Genomic DNA, 9,348 nt, shown 5'->3' on the forward strand with positions numbered 1-9,348 from the left:
AATTCGATAAGAATGGTGCACAGATTTTGGATCTTCAAGGGAAGGTCATTGGTAAAGGTACATGGCGCAACAACATCTACGAACTCTCAGCTTTCAGTGCTCGAGCCGATGTGAAGAACACTAAGTTGTGGCATGAGAGGCTTGGTTATCTAAACCTTAGTTCTTTAAAGGAGATGCATAAAAGTGGAATGATTGCAGACCTACCAGAAATTATAGATATGCCTGATGTATGTGAAGCTTGCATGATGGGCAAGCAGCATCGGCAGCCCTTTCCTAAAGAGGCTAGCAAGGCAAAGGCTCCTCTAGAGCTCATTCACACGGACCTCTATGGAAAGATGGAGACGGAAGCTTTGGGTGGTTTCTACTACTTCATGATGCTGATCGATGACTACAGTAGAAGGATATGGATATTCTTTTTGAAGACTAAAGATGAGGCTTTTAGTAAGTTCAAAGAATGACATGCAATGGTTGAGAAAGAAACGGGGAGGAAGGTGAACAAGTTGAGATCAGACAGAGGTGGTGAGTTCACATCAAGTGAATTCGAAAGTTGCTGCAAAAGTCACGGGATCAAGAGGCAGAAACCCCCACCACATACATCACAACAAAATGGAGTAGTAGACTACAAGATGCGTGTCATCTGCAAAATGGGCAAGAGTATGATGAAAGGGAAAGATTTGCCAAAGACTTTCTGGGATGAAGCATGTAACACCGCAGTTTACATTCTGAATCGTAGCTACACGAAGGCTATCAATGGGATGACTCCATTGTAGGCCTTTTCTGGTAAGAAACCTTCAGCTGCACATTTCAGAGTTTTTTGGATGTGAATGTTTTGTGCATGTCCCTGATGCTAATAGGACCAAATGGGAACCGAAGATCCGAAAGTGTATTTTCTTGGGCTATAGTGAAGAGGCGAAGGGTTACTGTCTCTATAACCGTGTTACCAAGAGATAATAGTAAGTCGCGATGTGGTCTTCTCAGAACAGCCGCATCAATTGGAGGAGGATGCTTCCTTCCCAGACAACCAGGACCAGGATATCCATCCAGTACAACCACCAACAGCAGACCGAACTCGCCCAATGGTGCTTGGGAGGATTCAAGATAAAGAAGAGGAAGAAGAGCCTGTGGAATCACAATGGCAACGAGCATTCCTAAAGTGGGTAAAGCAGCATTTGGATGGCAGAGAACCTCCAGCCATTGAGGAGGAACCATCCGAACACTGCCGGTCCAAGAGATTAGAGGAGCAAAGAAGGGCGCAGGAACACTTGGTCAACTACGCTTTGATGACAGAGGTGATCCGTGCTGAAGAACCCAAGTGTCTTGAAAAAGCACAGGGTGATGATAGGTGGATGGAGGCTATGCAGTCAGAGTATGGCTCCATAATGAAGAACAACACTTGGGACCTTGTGGATCGACCACCAAAACACAAGGTAATCAGCACCAAGTGGGTGTACAAGACCAAGTACAAGTCCGATGGCACATTGGATAAGTACAAGGCTCGGCTCGTGGCAAAAGGATTCGCACAGGCACACGATTTTGATTATCAGGATACTTTTGCTCCCACAGCTCGACTAACCACAATTCGCAGTGTTTTGGCTTTAGCAGCACAGGGAAGTTGGCCCGTGTTTCAGATGGATGTAAAATCCACCTTTCTGAATGGAGATCTCAAGGAGGAGGTATACGTGGAACAACCACCAGGTTTTGTGATCCCCGGTTCAAAAGGTAAAGTTTGTAAACTGAAGAAGGCACTTTACGAGCTGAAACAGGCCCCACAAATGTGGTACCAGTAGATTGATGCCTACTTTCTGCAAAATGGGTTCAAGAGGAGCCCATCTGATGCAAATTTGTATATCTTCAGAGAAGGAGGCAGGTGTATGATTGTGGTCCTTTATGTGGACAACCTTGTCATAACAGGGAACCATGAATAGAAGATCTCACAGACAAAGCATTTGCTAGGAAGAGAGTTTGAAATGACAGACCTCGGACTGGTGCATTTCTGTTTGGGGATTGAAGTTTGGCAAGAGCCAAAATAGATCTTCATCTCATAGCTGAAGTATGCTGGAGAGATACTGAAGGCATTTGGCATGGCTGAGTGCAAGATAGTTGGCACTCCTATGGAGGTTGACATGAAGCTCTCAAATGAGGATTCATCACCACTAGTGGATGAAGCGAAGTACAGAAGGCTTGTGGGTAGCTTGATTTACTTGTGCAACACGTGGCCGAACATCAACTTTGCAACTAGTGTACTAAGCAGGTTTTCCAATAAGCCCCAGGAGAACCATTGGAGGGCAGGGATGCGGGTGCTGAAATATGTCAAAGGCACACTTGATTATGGCATCACCTATACCAAGGGCAACATCTTGACCAGATTCTATGACTTGGATTGGGCAGGAGATGTGGACAGCAGGAGATCAGTGATAGGTTACTATTTCTCACTTAGATCTAGAGCTGTCATGGGTCAGCAAGAAGCAACCCATAGTTGCTCTTTCTTCTACTGAGGCTAAGTTCAAATCAGCATGTTTTGCTTCTTGTGAGGCAGTGTGGCCGAGGAGGATTTTAGGGGACATGGGGGCAATGTAGAACAAGCCTACATAGTTATCATGTGACAATTAGAGTTGCATGGCAATTGCAAAGAACCTTGTGTTCCACGCTCGCACAAAACACATTGAGATTCAATATCACTTTGTACGCGAGCTCATCATGGATAGAGGTGTCGACTTGGTTTAGTGTCCGACTACAGAAAATGCTACGGACATCTGCATGAAGGCTCTTGAAAGAGACTTATTGGAGAGGCATCTTCATCGACTTGGCATTGGGCCAAAAAAGTAAGTTCATTTGTGGGTGGACATTGAGGGGGTGTTTTAGATATCAATTCTCCACTCTCGTGTAACTACGCGGGAACCAGCTAACTCTACTTGTAAGCCCCCCATATGAGGAGAAGGCATTTGAGTAGCTCGGTTATCCGATAGGTCCTAGTTTGGACACCAGATGGGGGCCATGTGTGGCCTGATGGCTGGACGGCTTTAGATAGAGTTGGCACATTGCCAACTAGGCTACATGCAAGTGTAGGAAGGCATCCCATGACTAACCGCACTGAGGGTAGACGGAGCATTTCTCGAGGCAGCCCACTCTCGAGTTACAAGGCCCGTTTGGAGCCCCAGATGATCTCGGATGGCTCTATTTTGCACCATGGTTCTATCATGTGGTCAGTGGCCTATTTCGGGACCGACCCCTAGTCGGTCATTTTGGGTGGACTGGTTTGGTCACCCAATTGGGTCTAACCGCGACTACGACTTGTGGCTATATAACAAGCTCGTGAAGCCCATCATCATCACTGGCTATAGCAACCCTGATTCCTTACCATCCAGCCTCCGTCCTCTACTGTTTCCAGCATGCCATCGAAGCTTCTCTCACAAGAGCGCACGGCTGGGAGGCAATGCCATCTATTGTATCAATTTTACAGTAATCAAATTTTTTATTCTCCATACTATCTGCTTTTCTCTCTTGCATACAAGATCCTATTATCTATTGACATAGACGTTGTATTGTTTTCTTACAAAAGGATGCAAAGTCATAAGGGATGGAGAGATTTTCAGACTTCTTGGAATCTCGATGGGCTTCAGATGCTCGCTAAATGATCGGTGGGACTGGGTAAGAGATAAAGTTAAGGATAAACTCAACAAGTGGCAAGGCTTACAGCCAACTTTGGTAAGAAGGAAGTTTGTTCTTAACCACTACATCCATCCCTCGATCCTCTACTTTATCTCCTACTAGATTCCAACCAAGAAGAGATTGGGAAAAATCAACAATCTTTTTCTCTCCTTCTTGTGGGGGGGCAACGCCGACCACCACAAGATGTCTAAGATTAAATGGCAATTGTGCATGATGCGCTAAAGATGCAGGAGGCTTGGGGATAGTGAAGATTGAGAGATCATCGACGGCAAGGTTCATGAACCAGTGGATAACTAAGGCATTTCTAGACCCTGATCCAATCTGGGCAACTCTAAACTTATGCAATCTTTAAAAAGTCAAGCTCAAGAGATGCAGACACTGGAAACAGATTCCCATTGAGGTGGCACTACTGGGGGGGTAATGAAACATGTATAGCCAAGGGGTCAAAACTATGGAAGGGAATGTGGCAAACAATATATCAAGTGGAAGGGATTCTCAAGAAAAATGGGCACCTTCTGCAGTCAAGATTCAGTATTGTTCTTGATAATTTGGCCAAATGCACATATAAGCGATGAGAACTTGAAAGGAGCCCTCAAAATGAACAAGAAGGGGATACGACAAACCTAGGTCAACTTATGGAGTTGAGAGCAGGGTAATTGGTTCTAAATGAAGCATCATCGTTGCAAAGGCCATGCGATTCGAGAAGTTATCATGATTCATTGCATTACCGAGCAAGCCTGCATCAGCCTTTTATCTAATAAATGCGTCCCTTCTGAAAGTTGGGAGTTGGTGCACGTATTAGCTCTAGAATTCCTATAGTTATATGAGTAGCAAGGTACTATTAGCCAGAAAAGAACTCAAGACAAGAGGCTAGAGGATAGGTATGGTGACGCTCGAGGGCCATAGAGGAATAGGGAACGTGAGGGGAGGAGCATTAACATGGGTGGGGAAAAGGGATTAAGAGGGGAGGGAAAGAAGAGGGAGACTATGGCACAAGGGGAGAGGGAGAGGGGAAAGAGGAGTATGTACATGGGTGGAGGAGGAATGTAGAGATGGAGACATCAAGGGAAGAGGGTCATGCTTTATTTGAAAGAAAGGATGAGAGGGAAATATCAAAGTACTAGCTAGGTGGCTTTACAAGAATGAGTGTCCCATTAAGGAATAGCCCCCTCCTTTTATAGCCAAGAGAGAGGGTCTCTCCTAATAAATGCATCCTCCCACATGCATGGTGTGTGTGGAAGAGTCTCCCATGTGGGCCAGGTGGTTACGCACTCTCAATTGTGTGCGATAATGCTTGGCCACATTTTTCCACATATATCAACTCCCATATCCCAAGTCTATGATACTCCCTTGGTCTCTTCCCAATACGTTCAAACATCTAGGAGGACAAGTGGAGGGTGGCACAAGGAATCTTGCCACCTCATCCTACTTTCCCCATTATTTAACTTACACTCTTGGACCTTCTATACCTCCCCCACATGGACCTATTCTATATGGAGGGAATAACCCAATATAATATCCGTCTCCACCTATTTTATATTACTTCTCCCATGGACTTTGGGCCATATCTCACTAAATGCAGGCATGGGACTGCCTCGGTGGAGGGGTGGCACATGGAGGAGCCATGCCACCTTAACATTTTATAATATTACTACCATGGATTATGTACAACACACCTTATGGGTCCTCTTATGTGGAAGGGTGGCACATGGTCATGCCCTGCCACCTCAACCCTAGGCCCTATCACTCCATATTTTATTATACTATTGCCACACATACAAGCACACACTCATATTTATGCCTTTTTACTTTGGTCAAATTTATCCATAATAGTTCCCCCCCCCAAGCAAGGAATGCACAGCATTTCCATGTCTAAGAAAAAAACACAACAAGGAAAAGCTTGAGATCCCTTTTGTTAAACATCTTCCTCTCATGTGGTTTCTGGAAATGATCTTGGACCTCAACAGATCCAAGAGTCTGTGTTCATTTACCATTATACTTTCCTTGATCAAAACAATCTGTGGTGTCACTACCATCTCCTCACGCCCGTTATACTTTCCTCGATCAAAAACAATCTATGGTGTCACCGCCATCTCCTCACGCCTTGGATCAAATACAAACTAGTTACTACTCAAAAGGGCCACAAAACCCGAATGCTGCATCAAAGCACACAGGAGGGGGTCACTCCCCCCAGTTTGGGATGGAAGGACCTCCAAAACATACTCCCCCCCATATGGAGGGAAATCTATCATTTGATAGAAAACACCATCTCACATTGACTCTTGCAAGAATAGTCCGGAGCTCCTTTCCAAATCAATCATGGGATCATACCTTGTGAAATCATCAAGAGATACAATCAAGACCTTTTCAACATGCATCACATCCATCACCTTCTTGGCCTCAACTTCATCCTTACTGCTCAACACTTCATCTAACACCATGACTTTCTCATTAATAAGCTCAGCCCATAGTTGGTTGCATTGTTCTTCAATATCCATCAAAGCATCTTCTGAGCACATTTCAAACATCTCTACCATGCTATCACTACATATAATCACATCAGGTTCCAAGAGACTCACAACATCAAGGGGAGAAGAAGGGGTGAGGATTTCACTATTATCGGCCCTTATTGTCAAGACTTTGAGCTTATTGATGCTTTCATCATCGAGTAGTCCATCAAGACCCTTGAATTCTTTATCATAAGAAAAATCCAAAGGAGGAGAAAGAGAACTTGAAGGATTCCTCAAGGATTCAATGCAATCTGGTAGGGTATGTGAAGTCCATATGGCTCATTATCATCTGCGGATTCACTACAACTTTCAGAGGGAATTGATTCACTATCATTGCCACATTCAATCTCATCATTATCTGACCCACCAGTTGCTTGAGATGATGTTCTTGTGCCTTTTGTAGCCCAAAAATGAGTGCTGAGTACTCAGCTTGGTTGCAAGTATTTGCAGGTGCAAACTTACTATAACAATACTCCTCATCACCTGGTGAAGTGAGCTTCACACCCATGCCAACAGCCTTGGTCGAAGGTTTGTAAGCTCCATCAAATTGAAGGATCCAAGATGTCATCACACCAAGACTAAAATTTGGACATCCCAAGTTTCTCAGTAGTCCAAGATAGGTAGAAGGAGAGGATGGGGAGAATTTAATACTTGAGCAAGACATTCAACACCAAATAAACTTGCAATCCTTTGTTGATAGTTTATATTTAGACAAAAAAGAATTACAACTTAAAGCTCAAAATGAGGCACAAAGGGTTGATTAGTTACAAAGGGATTCCTTGGTCGAAACATTACCAACCATAGCCAAGCTCTAGAAACCTTTGTAGTGAGATTGAGAATAAACCATTCAAGATGAGCTTATCCATAGGAATTAATAAGCAGATGCGCCAAATCTCTGCCCAAGCTTGGGGAGCATTCCACCCTTCGAAGAAGGACACCCTTTTAATTACCTCTGAAGTAACAAGTAGCTCGATCACCGCACAATGAGTAGAATTGAGATCAAAGTCCTCCTAGCGTATCACTAGTTCTTCACCTTGAATCATCCACGGTGTATCATCCCACCCGTCGTCTCTTTAAGCAATGCATTGTACAATCAGTTGTTGAAGATCAACATGAAGATCAAGAAAGAGATCTCGCCCATTGGTAGCGGTAAGGTGTAGAGGACCAGGCACCAAATCCTTGAACTCATCGAGAAGTGACATAAATATCCACCCTCCTCGTGTGACGTGCGTCTGTGAAGTGAACTTGAAAAAGTTCAAAATATGCAATCTAGTAGGAGATATGAGTAGATCACATGAAGTACTTTTTCTTTTTACAGCATGTGAAAACTCCCCATGGTTAGAGAGTTACAGTTCATGGGATTTCAATATATAAGCAATATCAGTACATTTTCATCACTTCTTATCTGCTGGCCCAATGATAAGTCTCCCTTTTGTGAAGGGAGAGGTCTTGGGTTCAAATCTCACGCTTTAATAAAAAGAGAGGAGAGGAGAGGAGAAGAGAAAGAGAAGGAGAAGAAGAGAAGAGAGGAGTGCGGCATCTGTTACAATTTTGCAAAAGCCCAGAAAAATTATCCGCGACCAGAAGATGCGGGAGCCCAAAAAACTATCGTGATCTATCCGCGATGCGGCGGGTGTACACAATAGACACACGAATGCATGCATAGAAACTCAGAGGGAGCACGAATGTTTTGCAAAAGCAAGGATGTTTTGCAGTCATAGAGACAGGGAAGGCACGCAGTTTGGAGGTACAAAAGTAGAGAACTGCACATGAAGAGGCTGCAGAGCCGCACCCAATCGTAGGAGTAATAGATTTTACACTAGCTGTGGAGATTTCGATCCCAGCAACCACACCATTTCTATTAGCCGAAAAAGAAATTAAGACAAGAGGCTAGAGGATAGGTATGGTGACGCTCGAGGGCCATAGAGGAATAGGGAACATGAGGGGAGGAGCGTTAACATGGGTGGGGAAAAGGGATTAAGAGGGGAGGGAAAGAAGAGGGAGATTATGGCACAAGGGGAGAGGGAGAGGGGAAAGAGGAGTATGTACATGGGTGGAGGAGAATGTCCACGAAGGTCAAAATCATAATCGGACTTCACAGTCATATGCACCCACCTGAAAGTCACAAATAGGACTTGTTTATGCACCTCAAATCTAGACGAAGACTAGACCTTGCATACTTTCGTGAGCTATCTTTGGCCCTCAACCCTCTTCAAGAATTCAACCTCTCACCATCGACAAGCAACATGGAGGGGACAACAATTGAAGAAGCAATAAGTAGCGACGATCAAAGTCCTTTAGAACACCTTAAAGAATGACGCAACCACAACAACAACAATAATGGCAAATGATACTTTGGTAAATTGGAAATGCCAAAGTACAATGGACGAGGGGACCCTGCTAGGTTCAGCATGTTGTGCTGGAGGTGACCAGTCAAATGAAACCAAAGCCGCTTGGTTCCCGATGGCCCTAACTGATGAGGCTTTGAAATGGTACCTCGACCTTCTTGTAGAGGAGAGAGCCACATCGACATTGCTATCTAACCAATTCAGAAGAAGATTCCAAACAGAAAGGCTGCAAGATGACCCCACATTTCAACTCAGCAATATAGATATGTGCAAGAAAGAAAAGGTTAGAACATACCTGGGAAGAATGAAAAGATTAATAGCAAAATGTGATTCCCATCCGGGGACAACAAGTACCTCATAGCATGGTTCACATCTCTAGCCTAAAGAAATCCATTCACAAGGACATGAAAAAAGTCAGCATCAGCTATGCACATTTCAGCAATGCTCATGAAGCTGCAATTGACATTGAGGATGGCATGACTGATTCTGATAGCAATAGTGATGGCTATAAATCAAATCAACGTGACAAGAAATCTTCAAAGAAGGGAAGCACTTCACACAAAGATTGCACCACCGAGGACAGAGTGGAAGCCATGGCCCTAAGAGTAAAAGATGAAATGATGCAAGCCATCGAGCAAAAGCTGTGTGTCTATCAATCACCACAGTTTCCACGGAGAGAAAATGCTTGGGGCCCACACTATATGGCCAACCATACAGCCAATGAATGCCCAATCTTAAGGAACAAACTAAACTCACCAGAAGTGGCTCAGTCCCCATGGTTATGGTGTCCCATTTGTAATGCTACAAGGCATGATGTAAAT

The sequence above is a fragment of the Dipteris shenzhenensis genome, chromosome 32 (assembly GCF_047967505.1).
Source record: "Dipteris shenzhenensis isolate YYH24624 ecotype China chromosome 32, Dip_SZ_1.0, whole genome shotgun sequence".
NCBI classification, from domain to species: domain Eukaryota; kingdom Viridiplantae; phylum Streptophyta; class Polypodiopsida; order Gleicheniales; family Dipteridaceae; genus Dipteris; species Dipteris shenzhenensis.